This window comes from Jaculus jaculus, chromosome 4 (genome assembly GCF_020740685.1).
Source record: "Jaculus jaculus isolate mJacJac1 chromosome 4, mJacJac1.mat.Y.cur, whole genome shotgun sequence".
Lineage (NCBI taxonomy): Eukaryota > Metazoa > Chordata > Mammalia > Rodentia > Dipodidae > Jaculus > Jaculus jaculus.
Window position 1 is genome coordinate 15,296,316 of NC_059105.1, and position 20,011 is coordinate 15,316,326.

A 20,011-nucleotide genomic window follows, 5' to 3' on the forward strand; every position below is an offset into this window, starting at 1 on the left:
ACCTGCATGATGGGGGAAAATAGCACTTCCTCTGTGGTTCTGAGAACTTAAGATGCTACGTTGACATTCCCACCCTGTGTGAGACGCTGCGCCAAGACCCTCACGGGCCAGTGGCAGGGCAGGGGCGGTCAGCTTTGGGGAAATGGAGCCAGAACGGCTGTCTCTTGTGTCCCCTCCCATGGCCGGTCCTTGAGGGGTGACTTGGGAGTCTGGGGGGGCTGTCCAATTCTGCTCTGGGTGGGGAGTTGCTTGCTGTCTGCCGTCTGCTGGGTCAGCTTGCTGAGGGATTAAGTTTCGCGGAAACAAATTAGACTCTTTATTGGTCTGCATGGCCCTCGGGACCATCGCAGGTTGGCTGTATTTACAGACTTCCTGTAAGTCACCGCTCTTGTCCTAGCCCCAGGGCGGAAAATAGCCTTGCATGCATGCATTTAGAGTCTGGCGCTGGTGGCAGGACCCATGGGAGAAGAGGTACAGGTGCCCAGAGCCCAAACCATGCCTGGCCTCGAACCTTCCCCTAGCTCGTCTGGAGCTCCCATTGCTCAGAGGAGCAAAGCCAAGACCAGCCACGGTCTCCCCTTAGCACTCTGGCTCTTGACTCTCAGTTTACTGCTGCTGTTGCCTGATCTCCCTTTCCTAAGAGCCCCTTACTGTGCTGTTAGAGATGGGAGGGCTGAGGTGGGCCAGGAGGGAGAGGCGGAGGCATGGATGTCTGGAAGAACTGTCTTGCTTTCAGGACACGTGACAAACAAGAGTGGCTGATAGGAGTAGCTTTGCTTGAAGTTGAGGAGGCTTCTTGCAATTCTCTCCCCTGTCCAGGTGAGATGATTGACTGGGTATGGGGGAACAAGGCGACGCCTATGTGCCGAGAATGTCTTCATCCCAGGCTCCACGCTCACTGTCTCTCGTCTCCCTTTCCGGGCACTACCTGCATCCAAACACTTTAGCAGGAACTCAGGGTTCTCGGGACAGAGTGGGGTCCTGGCTCTGGGCACTGGGTGCTGGCCTGGTTTCTCTCTGCATGGGAACCAGTGGTGGGTGGGGCTCGAAATTCTCACTGCACATTCTTTTTGTTTTTTGTTTTTCGAGGTAGAGTCTCGCTGTAGTCCAGGCTGACCTGAAATTCATCATGTATTCTCAGGGTGGCCTTGAACTCATGGCAATCCTCCTACCTCCGCCTCTGGGGTGCTGGGATTAAAGGCGTGCACCACCACGCCTGGCTCAGTGCACACTTTTACATCTTGACCTCAGTCAGTGCCGACCACTTGTCTTGCCTCGTGTTGCTTTGATTCTTTGGAAAACAAGAAAAAAAAAAACCCAACAAAAACAAACTTGTCAGCATTGAGTGTTGTTTGACGTGTATTCTGTTCCCCTCCAGGGGCTCTGAGGTCAGACTTTGATATGAAAGTGCCAAGTGTCTTAGATCTTCCCTTTCCCTTCCTCTCTTGCAGCCCGAGCTCTCCCAGCAGGGCTCAAGAACCACTGGCTCCCCTGGTGGGCATTCCTCAAGGGACAGCACGGCCGGAAGGGCCAAGCCTGGTGCCCAAAGCCTGGCTTCCATCTGGCATGGTGCTTTATGGGGTGGAGGTCTCTGGGGGTTGGAGGTGGTCACTTCTACCTGTCCCTGGAGGGAACTCTTTGGGAAAGACACAGGCCACCCAGATCGACTAGTGAACCACGTGCAGTCATGCACAGCCTTCCCTGCCCACTGCTGTCTCGGCAGGGGACCCCACAGACTGCTCTTCACATTGTTCTTTTGCAGACCTCTGCTGCACTGGACCCCAGACACCCCTAGTCCCCTCCCCCTCCCTTATCCATGGGACCTGTAGTTTAATGGTACATAGTCCCTTTGGTCCCCAGCAGTTCTGTGATGCTGAGAGGGCCTCTGCCCCACTGATACCTCCTTTCTATTGCCCCTTCTCCTTGGGGAGAAGAAAGAATATGCACATGACAGTCACCTTGAGCCAGCCTTGGCCACCACACGTGAAGGATGGTTGTGGAGGCCAGTGGGAAACCCAAGTTCAAGCTCAGGCACTGGGTGATGAGCTTGTATCTGTTGTTCCGTTCTCTTCCTATTCCTCCTTGTTCCCCAAGTCCTTCTGTCTCTCACTGCCTTCTCTCGCTACCGTCCTGTGTAAGGATACTTCTGACATGTGTCCATGCTGGGAGCGATGGAGAGAGGGCGGGGAATGTCCCCCTGTCCCTCATCCAAAGCAGGCATGTGCCTGTGAGTTGACATTCCTCTTCCCTGGATAATCTTATCCAGCTCTCTGGGATCATGCTCCTTAGCTGGCCCTGTCCCCTGCCTCCTCTGGAATAGGTTTTATGGAATCTTAGAAGGCTGGATGAGGATGCCCACAGTCTGCCTACCCTACTCCTGCAAACCCAGGCTTCTTCAGGTCCTCTGGGTTAGGAGTGAGGTGCGTGTGTGTGTGTGTGTGTGTGTGTGTGTGTGTGTGTGTATCCTGGGGCATTATGAGAACATATTTTTCTCTCCTTCCCCCCCCCCACATATACCCAGGCCTCAGCCAACCCAGGTAAAGTCAAGTGCTGAGGAAGTGACCAGCTGGAAGTGGTATCTAGGACTCAAAGAGTCTGCTCAGAGGGCTGGAGAGATGGCACAGTCATTAAAGGCAATTGCTTGCCAAGGCTGATGGCCCAGGTTCTATTCTGTAGTACCCACATCAAGTGAGACACACAACTGACACGTGTTTGGAGTTCGTTTGCACTGGCAAGAGGCCCCGGTGTGCCCATATTTTCTTTCTCTTTCTCTGTCTCTGCTTGCAAATAAGTAAATTTTTTAAAAAAGTCTGCTCAGAGCTCGGTCCTCACCCCTCCATACCCTCCGCCCTCTGTGTAGCTCAGGGCTTCTCGGAATGTGGCACTGTTGGCATTTTGGAGCAAAGAATAGCTTCTCGTGGGGGGCTGCTCTGAATTGTAGGCAGCTTGCCCTCCTCCACCCCAGCCTCTACCTGCTAGCTTCCAGTGGCATTTCTTCCAAATATGATAAGCCCAGATGCCTCTGAGCATGGCCACATGTTCCCTGGGTAAGTACCACCAGCTCCCTGGTACTGCTCTGCACCCTTCTGTCTCTGGCACCCTTGCTTCTCCTTTTACATACTGTGGTGGTTTGAATGTAAATGTATGTCCCCCATGGCCCGAGGTATTTTTGAAAATATTTTTTATTTATTTACTTGCAAGCAAAGAGAGATGGAGAGAAGAGAGACAGACAGACAGAATGGGCACACCAGGACCTCTAGCTGCTGAAGATGACTTCCAGACACATGTGCAACTGGTTTTACTTGGGTACTTTGGGACCAAAGTCAGGTCATTAGGGTTTGTAGGCAAGCACCTTAACTGCTATGCCATCTCTCTAGCCCAACCTGAGGTAGTTTTGATCAAGCTTCTTGCTTAGTCTTCAGTAGGTGGTCCCCTGCTGGATGAGGTGTGTCACAGATGGCGTCTCCAGTTGAAAGCTACTAGGTTTGTAGAGAACCAGCTCGAGCTCTGGCTGGTCCTTCTTGCTGGTGCTGGCTGTTAATCTCTCTGCTGCAGATGTATGGTGAAGTGAGCTAGCTTTTTCCACCATGATGGAGCCTCCCCTGGAAACTGTAAGCCTGAAATAAACCCTTTCCTCCCATAAGCTGCTTCTGGTCGGATGTTTGTCCCAGCCATGAATTGGTAACGGCAGCATATGCCACGATGTGACCTTTCCCTGAGGACTCTGTTCTGTACTTACTTCAGTTCTAGCCCCAGGGCTGTTAGAAGCTAAGGCATCCAGCCCTTTTGTCCCTTAAGAACAAGGGGCTAGGGAGACATCTCAGTTAGTAAAGTGGTTTTTGCCTAAGCACAAGGACTTGAGTTCAGATCCCATGTAAAAGCTGGGTATGGTGTGTGCCTGTAATCCTGGTGCTGGGGAGATGGACATAGGAGATGCCGTGGGGGTTTTGGTCATCCATTGTAGCCAAATCTGTAAGCTCCAGGTTCACTAAGATAGCCTGTCTCAACAAGGTGGAGAGAGACTAAGGAAGACGCATATACTTATGCATACCTATACACATACACTGAGTACTCAGCCCATCCACACACATACAGTGCACATGAAAAAAATAACCCAGAGATTAAAAAATTGAAGAGCTAGGCCTGGGAAGATGCTCTTAAAGAGAGAACTTGACAGGAAGGGCCAGTTTCCCAGGGTGATGGCCAAGGCCTGCTGGTTCCCCTTCCTCCCAGCTGGGGGTGGGTGCTGGACAGAGGATGTCCTAGGAAGGATGGAGAAGTCATTTGACTTGCAGGTGGGAGACACTTCTCTGTTGTGGCATTGCCTTTCAGTATTCCACCTTGTCTGTACTGTTAGCCCAAGAGATGTTTGTGGTTCTTTTTTTTTTTCTTTTTTTAATAAGGACATTATCTGTTGTTTTATAGATATTTTTATTTATTTATTTATTAGAGACAGAGAAAGGGAGAGAGAGAGCTAGAGAGCGAGTGAGAATGGGTGCACCAGGGTCTCTAGCCACTGCAAACAAACTCCAGATGCATGTGCTATCTTGTGCATTTGGCTTACGAGGGCCCTGGGGGATCGAACCTGGGTCCTTAGGCTTCGCAGGCAGGTGCCTTAACCCGTACGCCATTTCTCTAGCCCTGTTTGTGGTTCTTAGGTGCTGGGTCTCCCAGGGCCCTTCCAGCCACCTCCCTCTGGGCATCTGACCCGGATCTGGCCATGGGGATGACTTCCTTCCTGGAGCCTTGGGTTGTGATTTTGGCTCCAGCACTGACCATCTGTGGGAAACACTCTCTGCTTCCCAGAGTTGGATGGGTGGAATTGGGTGGGCCAGTGGATGAGTTCAGGATGTCCCCTGGGCTGACAGTGCTGTGATTCTAGGAAATGGCCTGGGCTGGCTGCCCACAGTGGCAGTAAATCTGGGGACTTGAATCCTGGGCACCTGAGGTGGATCCAGCCACAAGGTCTGTTGGTAGATCCACCTCCCTGCGTCTAAATTGTTCATGAAACTGTGGAGCTCAGGCTATCTCACAGCTGTAGGAGAGCCCCCCCCCCCCCCCAGCTGCTTTGGGAGACAGAGCAGAAATAGTACTGGGACAGTCTCAGGATGTGTTTATTCAATGTTAGATTCTCTGATCTTAGGTCATTTCATAAGTTTCTTCCCTTTGCTGGAATTTGATGCCATGATTTAAAAATAATTTTATTTTATCATATATATTATAGCAGATTATACTCTGATCATCTTGCCCCAGCTCCCATTTCCCTGGGGCTTTCCTCAGTGGGGCTATGGTATTCCTTGTGGGATCATGAAGCCTTCAGTCAGTCCCTGTGGGGTAGTGGGGGAAATGTGCCTCAGGGCATTCCTACTCACTCTGTGGCTCTTAGGATGTTTTTGCTCCCTCTTCTGCAATGTTGCCTGAGCCATGGCAGTCCTCTTGGCAGTCTAGTTTAGTGTTGATTTCTCTGTAGCCTCTGTATTTCTGTTTTATTTGGTTTTGATTGATTACTGTGTCTGTCACCATTGCTCTGGAGCTGGTTGTCAGTCTAGCAGTAAGAGCAGTGTTCATGTCACCGTTTCTTTGTGATGCCATGATTTTTGGGTATAGAAAGGGCAGGTCAAATTATATGTCCTGGAGTGAGCATTGGTGTGGTGTATATGTGCTCAGAGAGGCAGAGCCATATGTTCTTGGGTACTGCACCCTTGCCCGATGCTGGACTGGCATGGACAGTAGGGGTTAGTCATAGTTGGAGACTATGTTCTCACAAGTGTGCTCTCCAGAAAGCCCACATAGGCTGTTATGGATCCCCCACCTCGATGATTTAGAATTCCTAGAAGTAAGTGCTCAGGTGGTGGGGAGAAGCAAGAGAAGGTGTATGAAGCTTTGGGAGCTGCGGGGAGAGTGGACTATCAGAGGGGCCTTGGAGGATCTCATACCACCTTCGGTACCAATAGGTCTGGCCTGTTTCAGTCACTTAGAGATGACCTGGGTTCTTTGGGGAGATAGTAAGGTCCCACAAGGGGAAGTATTTAGATTCAGTTGAGACCAGTTTTTGCCAAATGTTACTGTCTCGGGATTGCTTAAAATTCAGAGTCCCAGGTGTGATAGGTTTTTCTCTGTTGGTAGGAAGTAGGGCCAGAAGGGGAGAGGGTTTTTAATTGTTGTTGTTGTTTATTTTTATTTATTTATTTATTTGAGAGTGACAGACAGAGAGAGAAAGAGGCAAAGAGAGAGAGAGAGGGAGACAGAGAATGGGTGCACCAGGGCCTCCAGCCACTGTAAACGAACTCCAAATGCATGCCCCACCTTGTGCATTTGGCTTAACGTGGGACCTGGAGAATCGAACCTGGGTCCTTACGCTTCGCAGGCATTAGCCTTAACTGCTAAGCCATCTCTCTGACCCTTGATCTCATTTTTTGGGACAGGGTCTCATTAGCTTTAGTTTAGTAGTTTAGCTGGCTAGATTGTTAGGCTCCAGGGAATCTCCTTTCCCCCTTCCTCAGTGCTGGGATTACAGGCACACACACCACCACACCTGGCAGTTTTACCTGGGTTCTAGGGATCAAACTGAGGTGGTCATGGTTATGAGGCACACAGTTTCCTGACTGAGTCATCTCCCCAGTTCTTTCCCTACCCCACTTTTTTTTTTTTTACTTACATGTCCTGAATGCTAGTTTCCCAGCTGATGGAGATTTGGGAATTAAAGCCTCCTGGAGGCAGTGTTTTGTTTTTGTTTTTTATTTATTTATTTTTTATTGTTTTTTAAATTTTTATTAGCATTTTCCATGATTATATAAAAATATCCCATGGTAATTCCCTCCCTCCCCCCCCATACTTTCCCCTTTGAAATTCCATTCTCCATCATATTACCTCCCCATCACAATCATTGTACTTACGTATATACAATATCAACCTATTAAGTACCCTCCTCCCTTCCTTTCTCTTCCCTTTATGTCTCCTTTTTAACTTACTGGCCTCTGCTACCAAGTATTTTCATTCTCACGCAGAAGCCCAGTCATCTGTAGCTAGGATCCACATATGAGAGAGAACATGTGGCGCTTGGCTTTCTGGGCCTGGGTTACCTCACTTAGTATAATACTTTCCAGGTCCATCCATTTTCCTGCAAATTTCATAACTTCATTTTTCTTTACCACTGAGTAGAACTCCATTGTATAAATGTGCCACATCTTCATTATCCACTCATCAGTTGAGGGACATCTACCCACTTTTTTTTAAGCGGAGCATCGCTCCTCATTCTGTTGCCCAGGCTGGCCCCTAGTTTTTGATCCTCCTGTCTCAAACTCCTACATGCTAGGATTACAAGCAAGTGCCACCACAACTGGTATAACTCAGGGCTTCTGAAGGCTCCCCGGGGGCTTCCAAAGCAGCGCGAACCTGGACAGTAGTGGGGAGTCAAGAGACGGGGTTATCACTCACTCAAGCTATTCCATGGTGCTGTTTCCACATGCAGTCCGCCGGACAGGCCGCCAGTTATATACGAACTGCTTTCAGGAGTAACTGTGCGTATGCACGGTAGACAGTGACGTGCACTTGGAATCCCAGAACCTTGGGAGGTAGTGAGGCTGGAGGGTCAGTAATAGTTCAAGATCGTCCTTGGTTGTATAACTAGTTTAAAGTTTTTGTCTCAAAAAAAAAAAAAACCAAAAAACAAAAAATGAAGATAGGGAAAGGAAGAGAGAGAGAGAGAGAGAGAGAGAGAGAGAGAGATTGAAAGAAGAAGAAGGAAGAGGAGGAAGGAGAGGAGAGGAGAAGAGAGAGAAGAGAGAGAAATGTATATACTTTGCACACAGCAAGTTTGTGATATCTTGGATATTGATGTTTAGAACTGGTTTCAGTTGAATTTATTTTAAAAACTCACAAAGTACTACAGATGGTATTCAGATGGGCACATAAAATCTCGCCGGGCTGACGCACTGTGCTCTGGGAGCCCGGGGACGGGCGGCCTTAACTCTTTCAGAGCCTGTGCTTTCTGCGGAGGGTTTTGTTCAGATCGTGGCCTCCTCCAGTTTGGAGCCTGAGGCACAGGACCCTTCTCTTGCCCTTGCTCCCCGCCCCATCCACCCTTCATGGTTTCTTTAAAGTCTGAGGGTGGGGCTCGGGGTGCAGCTCAGGGGCAGAGTGCTTTGGGTTTGATTCCCAGCACTGCAGAAGCCAGCCATGGAGTTGCTGGCCCTGGCCCCAACTCTTGCTACCGCGTCATCGGTAAAAGCTGGGCGGCGACCCTCGCACGGGGCACCAAGTCACATTCCCTTTGAAGTCTTTGCATTTTATTTATGTATTTATTGTGTGTGGGGGGGCACATGGCAGTCGTAGGACCACCTGGAGGTGTCTGTGCTCCACCTTCTAAGATGAGGTCTCTTGTGCCCCTACCATGAGCTTGCCACCAGCTCGACGTGGGGCTGGGGAATTGAACCTACATCAGCAGGCTTTGCAAGCAAGCATCGTGAGCTACTAAGCCATCTACTCAGCTCTGCAGCCTTTTAAAATATATATCTTATTTATTTATTTGAGAGCAATAAAGAGGCTGAGAGAAAGAGAGAGAGAGAGGGAGAGAATGGGTGCACCAGGGCCTCCAACCACTGCAAACAAACTCCAGATGCGTGCGCCCCCTTGTGCATCTGGCTTACATAGGTCTTGGAGAGTCGAACCGGGATCCTTTGGCTTTGCAGGCAAATGCCGTAACTGCTAAGCCACTCTCCAGCCCTCTGTAGTCTTTTTTAAAAAAATTATTTATTTATTTGAGAGTGAGTGTGTGTGTGTGTGTATGTGTGTGTGTGTGTGTGTGAGAGAGAGAGAGAGAGAGAGAGAGAATGGTGCGCCAGGACCTCCAGCCTCTGCAAACAAACTCCAGACGTGTGCGCCCCCTTGTGCATCTGGCTGACGTGGGTCCTGGGGAATCGAGCCTTGAACCGGGGTCCTTAGGCTTCACAGGGGAGTATTTAACCACTAAGCAATCTCTCTAGCCCCTCTTTTTTGTTTTAAAATGCAGGTGTGTGTTCATGTTTGCACACGTGTGGGGAGGCCAGAGGACAAGCTCAGGTGTCATGTTCAGGTCTGCCAGTGCACCTCTTTTGAGACAAGGTCTCTGACTCTCACCAGTCTGGACCTCACCCATTAGGCTAGATGGGTTATCCAGTGACCCCCAAGGATCTCCGTATGTCTGTCTTCCCCAGCGCCACATTTGCAGACGCATGCCAGCAGGCCCAGCATTTTACCTGAACTCCAAGAGTCGAATTCAGGTCCTCATGCTTGGCGGGGTGGGGTGGGGGGGGAAGCGCCTTTCCAAGCTCCCCCTTTTTACTCTTATGAAGCAGCAGAGAAGCTGGCAGTGGCAGGGAGGAAGGAGGTGTGTGGTGGCCGGTGGGCAGCGCGGCTGGAGATGCAGGGAGTGTGCCCATGCAGGCGCTCCCTCCTGAGCTGTGGTGACGGGCCTGCAGGCCTGAGCGCTGACGTCGGTGGGTGCAGCCCTTGTGCTGCAGAAGCACTTTGGGGTCAAAGGTCATCAGAGCCCCCCCCCTGCCAGGAGAGAACCAAAGTCGTCGAGGACCCTACTGGCCTGGCTGTCAACATTGTTCCACCTCTTGTCAAGCCTGGGAGCTGGACTGAGAGTTTGAAACAACACCTGAGTAAGAGTGGGTACCTGTGCCCCCCTCTGCACTGGGTATGCCTGCTGCTTTTGTAGGGCACCCTAGGCTTGTGGTGGGAACTTGGAGGTGCACCTGTCTGTGTACGGAGGGGTCGGTTCCACATGTCACTGGCCGGGGATGAGGGTGGGCATCCAGACCCTCTGATATTCTGCCACTCGTGACAGCCACAAAGGGGAACAAACAGAACACCGATGGCCAGTCAGCTGTAAAATTTCATTGGCTGGGAGATCATTGTCCCCAGCCAGATACCCACTGGCATTCAGAGCAGGTCCCGGACTGTGTCAAGTATCCAAGGCCAGGAAGCAAAGCCTTTGGGGCTCCTGCCCACTCTCAGGCCTGCCCAAGTGACAACGCAGGCCCTCTCTGGGAAGTGAAGGGGCTTAAAAAAATTTTTTTTAAATTTATTTTTCCTCTCCTAAGCCAATGAAGTGTCCTGGCTCCTAGATTCTGCCTGAGGGTAGGGGAAAAAAAGATTTCCACCTTATTGTTCATCAGCTGGAAAATTGTTGTCATCTGTTCTGACTTCCATTTGCTGAGAGTGGGAAAAAAAAATGTGGAAAATTTGGGGAAATAAATCTCGGTCCCTCATAGGGACGCTCCCTTCTCTGAAGGTCTGGTAGCCCTGCCTGTGGCTCCAAGGTCAAGGTCATTGTCTTCTCTCCTGACTCCCTTCTCTCCTTGTCCTCTGAGGGGAGAGGGGGGATATGGAGTTGCCCTGGATTTGGGACTGGCCCTGAGCCGGGTGGCTGGTGTCTCGTTCCCGTGCTGGGGAAGGGTGAGCTGGGACAGAGGTTCGGGCTGGGTTGGAGTTGGAGCAGGGCTGGGCCGGAGGGCTCGGGAAGCCACTGTGATGTCATTCAAGGGCTACATAGCTGCAGCATGATAAGTGAAGCCCAGGGGACGCAGCTGGCTGAAATCACAGACAGAGTTTGATCCCACTGGCTTCCTACAAGCCAGAGTGAGCCGAGAGGGGGAGAGAGCGAGCAGGAGCGAGGGGAGGAGGGAGTGGTGTGTGTGTGTGTGTGTGTGTGTGTGTGTGTGTGTGTGTGTGTGTGCGCCTTCACAGGGCCAGGCCAGCACCAGCTCCTCCCACCCCTGACAGTCCCAGGGAGTCTGAGGAGGACACACAGCCTGAGAGCTGCGGCCGGATAGGAATTATTTGAAACTTGAGGCACCAGGGACAAATCAGCGTGGTTCTCGCCACCTATCCGGCTCTGTCCAGAGGGTAAGTGCATGAGGCCGGGCCGCCTCTGCTTTAGGTGATCTGGGCGTTCCCCGGCTGGATCTGGTGTGGGGGCTTTCTGCCTGGGACGCAGGGTCCCTCAGACCGGATCCTGGAAGGGTATGAGGCCAAGCACACAGCTTTGGGGGACATGTGGGCTGACCTTGCTGTTCCCATCCTGGTGGTGTGTGTGTGTGTGTGAGCGCGCGTGTCGCTGTAGCCTTCTATAGAATGGCAGCGGGGTGGTAGGTTTGCTGGGCCTGATTTGTCCTGGCTCTGTGTGTAGTTGTTCACCTTGGGGTGGGAATGGGGTGGGCAGAGGGAGAGGGGAAGGAGCCTCATGAAACACGGTTCAGGGTACACCCCCTCCCCCATTTTGTAGCCCGGGCTTTGGGTCCTCCAGGGCTGACTGTCCTGCTGCGCTCCTGTGAGCTCGCCATTCACAGTTTTCTCCTTACCTTCATTGGCAGGGTTCTGGGCAACTCCGCCATCCCCCTGGCCAGGGCTCCCCAAGTGCCCAGGCAGCGTCCTAGCCTGGCAGAGAAGGACTTGGGTTGTTGTGGCTCAGGAGCTATTTTTACCATTCTGAGTGTGCCTCTGCACTATCTGGTGCCCGGATAGGCGAGGGCAGGGAGTGGGCATGCCGTACTCCAGTTAGAACACCAGGCTCTGAAGTCCAGGTGCCAGGACAGGCTGGAGTCTGGCCAGGGAATTGGCGTGTGTTCTATAGGTATGGGCTTTTGTGTGACCAGGACAAGTCACTCACCCTGCAGACTCCTGACCACAATCAGGGTTTTTTTTTTTTTTCACCCCATTCCCTCTGCCTGGAGGGCATGGTATGAATTTAAGTAAGATGGTATCTGGGAATAGTGCCCAGGTCCTACCTAATGAGGGCCTGGGGCCACACGCATTACCATCACTGGACCCCGAGCCCCGTGTATCTTATTGTCTTGAGGTTCTTGGCCTAGAGTCATAGCTGGAGAGTCATATTCCCTCCTTCCTTGCCAGTACCACTCCTCCAGCTGTCTTCACCCTGACATGCCATGGAGACAGGAACGCTGCGCGAGGAGGCAGGTGTCCATTTGGCATGTCTTTACTGAACGACCTTGGACTCCTAAGCCTGCTGCGCATCACTACCAGCCTATTAAATGGGAGGACGGGCCCCTGTAGTCCTTTCACCCCCAAACCCTGAAGCTTTTACAATGTGTCCTTTCTCAGCTGACCTTAGGTCCCTCCCAGGGTCCAAATTATGCTCTGCGGAGGATCTGAAGTGACAAGGAGGTCTGTCCCAGTGTGAGGCTGGATAAGGGGCTATGGTTTTCTGGTCCACGGAAGCTGACTTGCCCGACCTTCAAGGCCTTGGGCTAAAATTCAGATGATGCAGTATGTGGGGGGGTGGGCCTCGTGTCTCCTTTTTTCTTTTTTTCTTTTTTTCTTTTTTTGAGGTAGGGTCTCACTCTAGCTCAGGCTGACCTGGAATTCACTATGGAGTCTCAGGGTGGCCTCGAACTCACGACGATTCTCCTACCTCTGCCTCCCGAGTGCTGGGATTAAAGGCGTGCGCCACCACGCCCGGCTGTGTCTCCTTTTTTGTTCCTTTCTTGGCCTCAGTGGGATGGGATGAGACCCCACCATTCTGGGATCCACAGAGGGAGGTTTATGGGTGACTCTGGTGATGTCACCTGTGCAGGGGACAGAGCTACTTGTATAAAGACCCATAGTGGCCAGAGAAATCTCTTATTCTCTTCTGCTCATTCTGTAAGCATGGTGGACCTCTTCCAATGTGTGCTGTTAAGTTTGGGGGGAGACTGAGGTCTCTTGTCATGTGGGCTCATCTGTCCTCTGCTCACAGGGACCCAAGGCTCCATGTGTATCTGTGTTACACCAGTGGACATCTTTTGGCATATAATTAAATACCCTGGGTGGCCCCTATTTCTTGCCCCCTTGTCTGTTTCAGAGGCTGTGTCCCCTCCATGGGGGTTGAGCAATGGCTCTTGGACCCCTAATTCTGTTTATCCAGAGGACGCTTACTCCCCTGTAGAAACTTCCAGAGATTTCTACAGCCTGTGCTGAACCAAGGCTAACTCCCTCGTAGGGGCTGTGGATGGAAGGTTGGCCCAGGTGGAGGAAAAGACAGTTACAGAGTGAGCCCAGGAAGTCTGTGCCACCTAGGCCAGACCATCCCTGGGGGCCTGGGTCATGGTGGGACCACAGGATGTACTTTTCCCGGCCGTGCCTCTCCTTCATACCTGCTCACATCGACTTCCGGGAGGGTGGTCAAGGCTCTGGGGTATTCTGGGCCTGGTGACTCTTGGTTCCCCAAAGGCTTCTGTCCTTTCTGTGTGTTCTCCTGCATCTCCTTTATGGAGTCTAGATTCTTTACACAAATCCTGAGTGACGGGGGGGGGTACCCCAGAAATAGTACCCAGAATTATAGATGAGCATGTCTTAACTTAGGCTCTACAAGGGACTTTAGGGACCTGTCAACTCTTTGATTTGTTTGCAGAGTGTATCTGGATTAACAGAATGTTTTCTGGGCTTTCATTAGAAACTCTAAGAGGTCATGGATCTAAGAAGGCTTAATGTCTCCTGGACTGTTGTGTGACTGGGCAGGTCAAGGAGGCAGGCTTAACTTTAATCAGTTTGTAAGGATCTGTTCTTTCCTGACCTCATGGGTGCTTTTGGCCTCTAGTACATTCACGGAGGTCTCTTTGAGGTGCTTGGAGTGTACCAAGAACATCTGATTTTGCAGTGGGTTCTAGTGGAAGGAGATCCTCGGTATCTGACAGGGCTGTCAAGACCAGCTTTGGGGGCTACTTAATGCAATGCAAGAAGCGTTATGGGACACCGAATATGGCCAGGCTGTGTCCTGTTCAGATACATGACGTAAAGTTCTAACAGACTCCGTTCATGTAGACCACGCTGTGCCCAGCACCATCTGGGAACCAGGTCTAGGGCGAAAATGAGGACTTGAGGCCTTTCCCAAGAAGCGCTTGGCAAATTGGGGAAGAAAGACATAGATATCAGTAACATCCACGCAGTGTGGGGATGTGCGTATGTTGTGGCGAGGGAGAGGGGACAGGAGAGACAGTCCCGGGGTGGTGGGGGTCATGGTGGAACTTGATGTGAGTTTAGAGGACAGTGGGAAAGGGAGACTCCCAGGAAGTCGAAGCTGAGTCTGAAGGAGGAGGCTAGGGGTCGGGGAGTCCCAGGGGCAGGGCAAGGAAGGGCGTTTTGGGAGAGGAGCAGCATGAGCCTAGCGGCACTGGGAGGAAATAGCCTAGGAAGAACAGAGCGGAGGCTGTCTGGGGCGTTGAGGGCAGGGGAGCGGAGGCTTCGAAAGGCAGGCAGGGCCCAGGAGAAAGGTCTGGAGTGTCCAGCAAGGGGGCTGGGCTTTACCCTGCGGTGATGAGAGCTGTTGGGACATGGAAAGCCAAGAGCGGGGGGAGAAAGGTGTGGTGTGCTTGTGGGGTGTCAGGTTTGCTCCCGAGATTTAGCTCCCAAATACCAGCACCCCGCAAGCTCGAGTGAGCACCCGGAACCTTCAGGGGCAGCGCAGCGGGGAGGTGGGTAGAAGGCATGCTTCCCCTCAGCCTCCTCTTAGAAGCACATCCTCGTGACATGTTTGGTACCCAGTCCCATGTACTGGCTCCCACGTGTGTCCTTTTTTCCACTGGGTCCTAGTCCCGACCAACCTCATGGCTGGCCCAGAGTCCGTGTAGAAAAGTGTAGCAAGTCTTGAGTTTGCTTTCCTAACTGCGTCTTGCCCTAGCTTCACTGCTTTCCACTACTCAGTGCCCCTTTCCCCCAGATGTAGCCTTTGATCCTTTAGACCTTTAGGGTTTTTTTTGGGGGGTGGGGGGCAGGAGAACCTTGCTATCCTTAAACTCCTCTTACTTTATCTTCCTGAGTGCCAGGATTATAGGCTTGTGCCATCACACTCCATCTCCAGTGCTGCCATAAAAAAATAATATATATATATTTTTTGCTTTTGCAAACCAACTACAGACCCGTGCGGCACGTAGTGCACCGGACTTACGTGATATGTAGTACTGGGGGATCGAACTCTGTCCAGCAGGCTTTGCAAGCAAGCACCATCAACCGTTAAGCCATCTCCCCAGTCCTAATTTTTTAAAAAATAATTTTATTTTCTTTATTTACTTGCAAAGAGAGAGAGAGAGAGATAAAGAGGAGACAGACAGAGAGATAGTGGGCACACCAGGGCCTTCAACCACTGCAGACAAACTCCAGATGCATGCGCCCCCTTGTGCATTTGGCTTACATGGGCACCGGGGAATCAAACCCGGGTCCCTTTGGCTTTGCAGGCAAGTGCCTTAACTGTTAAGCCATCTTTCCAGCCCCAGTCCTGCTTAAAAAAATTATTTTGGGCAGAAGATATGGCTTGGCGGTTAAGGCGCTTGCTTGCAATGACAATGGACCCAAGTTCGATTCCCCAGGAACCATGTAAGCCAGATGCACAAGGTGGTACATGTGTCTGGAGTTCATTTGCAGCAGCTGGAGGCCTTGGCGAGCCCATTCCCCCTCTCTCTGTCTCTCAAATAAATAAATAAATATTTTATTTTTTTCACCAGGGCCGCCAGCCTCTGCAAACGAACTCCAGACACATGTGCCACCTTGTGCATCTGGTTTACATGGGTCCTGGAGAATCGAACCTGGGTCCTTTGGCTTTGCAGGCAAGCGCCTTAACCACTAAGCTATCTCTCAAGCCATCCCTCAGTCCTACTTCAAAACAGTGTAGGTCTCCTACCACTGGGGACCCCATCTGCCTCCAAAATGCCAGGGTGTCCAGGGTGGACAGCATGCCTCTTTCTCCTGGTGCTGCATTGCTTTTCTCCGTCATTTGGTCATTGCTGCTGTGGATAATGTAGTTCATTGAATTGGGACACAAAGGACTTTTTATCACAAGGGGTCCCCTCCTGAAACACTTCATAAATCATTCACTTCCAGACACACCTGCTGGTTTCTCAGGGGAGGGTCTGTCACGAAGGGGCTGCCTTCATGCAGGGAGCCTGGCTGATGTCTCTCATCCTTCATGGTTGGGCTGTATGTCCTGATGTCGAAACAAGTGCCATCTCCTGGTTCCGTGTTAGGATCTAATGTCAGATTCCAAACCCCAGGACAGTGATAAAATACTGAGTCTCAACCCCAGCCCAGTCCTCAGAGTGGAAATGTCTGGGTATTGGGCACTTCTTTTTCTGCACGTGTATGTGATTATGCACATGTGTGTATGAGTGTATGGGTGCATGCAGGTGTGCATGTGTGTCTGTGTGCATGCACACCTGCATACACCCATATGAGCATGCATACACACGTGCATACACACATACACGTGCAGGCAGGGTCTCTCGTTGATCCCAGAGCTCACCAATTTGGCTATACTAACTGGTCAACAAGCCTCGGAGATCCCCTTTCTCTGCCCCTTGAGTGCAGGGATTAAGGGAATGTGCCATCATAGTTACAAGGATTCTGCAGATCTGAGCTCAGATCCTTATGCGTGCATGACAAGGGCTTTAATCCACTGAGCCATCTCCCTAGCCCTAGGAATCTGCATTCTAAATCTCCAGGTGAAGTCCTTGTGAACATCAGAATTAGAAAACAACTGCCCAAAGACTGTGTGACCTTAGCACCCTCCACTTCTCTCTTTCTATTCTGACTGCATCCGATGGACAGGCCTCGCCCTGTCTGCATGCTGGCCTGCCGTCAGCCGACGCACACACCTCCGCACAGGGCGCTGCTGCTGCCTGGAGGGAGCCTCAGTAAGTGGGGCCACATCCAAGTCAGCTGGGGATTTTCCTCAGATCTTTCCAAAAGCATGACTCGCACATCTGGATCCTCGCCACAGTGGAGTGAGGGCCCCTTGGTGCATGCAACCAAGCGCAATGTCAAGGGCTGAGTTCTGCCCCCAGCAGCTGCTGAGGTGAGTAGAGAAGACATAGACAAAGCAAGTGGGGCCTGAAGCCCACGGTGGGCATTTCCATCTTCCTTGGACAGGCGTACGAGACCAGGCTTATGATGCAGGAGGAGGCCAGGTGAGCCTAGTTTGATGGCATCCTGGCTGTCTGGAGCTGCTAGTTCCTTTACTCCATTGTCACCTGGCCAGGATTCTGACTCCCTGCTATCAAACACCTTTCCTTCTGAGCCGCAGACACCTTCCTGTCTCAGATGGCTTTATCTCAACTGCTCAGAACTGGGATGAGGCGGGTCTGGTGGCTCCTTAGCTTATGAGCCTTGAAGCCAAGTCCCAAGTCCTCTCCTCTTCCCACCACTGATTCCCACTCCCGTCCTCATGTTCAGCCTTCCTCTTTTGCCCTTCCTGCCAGGATGGATTGAAAGCCAGCATTGTGTTCCGGCTTCTTGTGGTCACAGTAAATAGGTTCTAATGTGGCTGTGGCAGATGGGGAGGAGGGAGTAAGAGAATATGTGCTCCTCTGGGGTACAGGGTGCTGCAAGCACTTACCTGTATGTCCCTAAGAGGAAGAGGGTACCTATCTCACAGTATGCACCTCAAGCTGAACAGCTGGTCAGTGGAGCCCTGCTGGGGGCCAGGCAGGTCTGGGTATCCTTGATTTTGCCCTTGGTACATGATCGGGTTCAGCTGAATGAAATTGCCCCATGGCTTTGAAGCCTGTACCCAGCACTGGGCAGCTGGCAGCAACTGCCCCCCTTCTTTGAGGGTAGCAAGAGATGTTCTCACTTGAATTTAGCCAACAGGATCTAATTAAATAATTTACACATATTCGATTTTCTCCCTGAGCCTCAGTGACTAGCAGTTGTTGTTCCGGATGTTTCTGCAAACAGGAGCCCACGGGGGGATAGGTTACAGGGCTGAACAAGTTTCTTATTGACATTTTCAAAATCGATGAAGAGCGAAGCCTGGCCAGGACAAAGAGAGTAGGTCAGGTGGGGAATCAGTGTCCACCCTGCCTCCTGCCTAGAGGCTGTTCTTTTGAGCCATTGGGCAGATGCTGGTGTGGTCTGGATACCCTCAATTGTGCTGCACCCAGTGGCTCTCATGGCCCCTGTGTCTAAGTGTGAGAGGGGAAGCCACAAGGCATAGCAGTCTGGGCTGCAGTCTTCAGGGGTGCCCTGGCCTGAGGGGTGCACTGGCATCTGTCCGTGTAGTCCGCACAGTTTGCACCTTCTGAGCCCAGAGGGAGGAAAGCCAGCTCTTCCTTTTCACTGAGGCGCCATCCTCCAGGGGACTACCTCAGGAATCCTAGTGGACGGCAGCCTTCTTTTTAGTATGTGTCCCCTATGTAGGCAGGGTGTGTGTGTGTGTGTGTGTGTGTGTGTGTGTGTGTGTGTGTGTGTGTGTTTCTTTTCGGTATAACAAGGAACCAGTTCTCAGAGGGATAGGGAGTGAGGACAGCCACCTATCCTGTAGCTTGGGCTTTCTGGAAACAATGACTGGGGAGATAGGCAGCAATGCCTGGACCCTCTTCTCAACCTCTTTAGGGGTCTGACCCGGGGTGGAGACTCAGAGCGTCTCATCCCACGGCTTTTGCAGGTCAGAGCAGCCCTCATTCCCGGGAGTCTGAGCCCCATGGAAGACTGCAGCTGCTTGACTTGGGGCTGGCTGTGAGTGGAGGGCTTGAGGCCTTGGGGCGTGGGAGCGAGCTGTGACTATGCAGGGCTCAGTAAAAGGTCCCGGTGTGTATAGGTAGAAGGCGGGCGTCTCTGTGTGAGCACCTAGCTGGCCTGTGGTGAGTGTGTGTGCACGTGTGTGTGTGTGTGTGTGTGTGTATGCACATGCACACATGCCTTGATTGGGAGGTTCCTATTTTGTGGTCGTCTAATCACTTGATTTTGGCCACAGGCTTCTGCACGAGGGTTTATTTTTGGTGGCTGTCCCTTCTGGCCCAAGGGCTGATTCTTGAGTATGGAAGGAACATTTGTATTTCTTGAAATGTTTGTGGCTTCAAATTCAAATATTTATTTTGGGCTATCTCTGCCTTTTATGTGTTTATTTTACTGTGTGAGTGTGTGTGCACACACACTCTCTCACATACACGCCTGTAAGTAATGTAAGAGAAAAGTAGCAGAATACAAATTTCACGGTCTTTAAAGTAAATTAGTCTGATCTAAGGCCTGGCTTTACCAGGTCCCGTGTATTGCAAGGCAGCTATTTTGCCTCCCAGGGCTCCTGCTTCTCCGTCTTCCCATGCCTGTCTGAATGACTAGACGAAACTGCGTGAACAAAGTGCTCGGCATGGCACTGGCAGCTGCTCCCACACACTAGCAGTGGCTTGCGTTTACACACTCGCGCTGCCTTCCTGCCGAGCTTCCTGGCTCCGAGTGGCACCCACTGAGCGCAGGTCTGCTAGCCTTCTCCTTGGCGCCTGTGTCTCTGGCGGCCCTAGAGTCCAGCTGTGTGGGGCTCCCGGGATCCTGGCTGGAGTTGCCGTGGTCTTGGGGAGGCGCTTTTTCCCTGCCACCTGGGGCCTGGGTTGGAGAGAGGGTATCGGAGATAAAAGAGCATGTCTGTATGAGGTTGGGGGGGCTAGAGGCTGGGCTGGTGACTGTTTAGTGTGTGAAATCATTGAGCTGCTGGGGCGGGGTGGGGCAGTCCTTGCTCCTGAGTCAGCCCTCTGGCCCTCAGCCACTTAGCACTCACTTTTTCCTTGAAAAGAAAGTGTTGCTCCCAGGGTCCCCAGAGCCGTCTGGACTCAAAAAGGGCGCCTCTCCCCGATGTTCATGCTGAAGCCCTTGGTTCTCAGCTTGGTCCCATGCTGTAACAGCCCACCTGCACCCCTTCCCTGGGGGCCACACTTGCCCCCTGTGTCATGGGGTCTGCTGCTGGCTGTGCTGAAGTCTGCCCTGCCTGCTCCCTTCAGGGGTTGGAGTTGGCTGGGAGCAGTGAGGTTCTGGAAGCTCATCTTTGTGGGCCTGCTGTGGTCCTGCCCGACTGCCTTCCCTTTCCTGGAGGCCTGGGTGGTCTGGGATGAGCCTGTTAGTGGTGGTGGTGGTGGGGTCTTGAGGATAATGCATTGCTGGGGGAGGAATTGGGAGACCTTTGGAGCTATGGTGCAGAAAAAAATAGATAGTATTGTCCAGGAGTCCTAGAAAATGCTTGGTGAATTTATTTTGGAGAGCCTCAGCT

At 51.8% G+C, this 20,011-nt stretch overlaps 1 protein-coding gene across 9 annotated transcripts in view; it reads left to right on the top strand.

Moving 5' to 3' along the window:
- Positions 1–20,011, top strand: part of Tns1 (tensin 1) — a 216,371-nt gene that overhangs the window by 147,197 nt on the left and 49,163 nt on the right. The window lies entirely within an intron of this gene.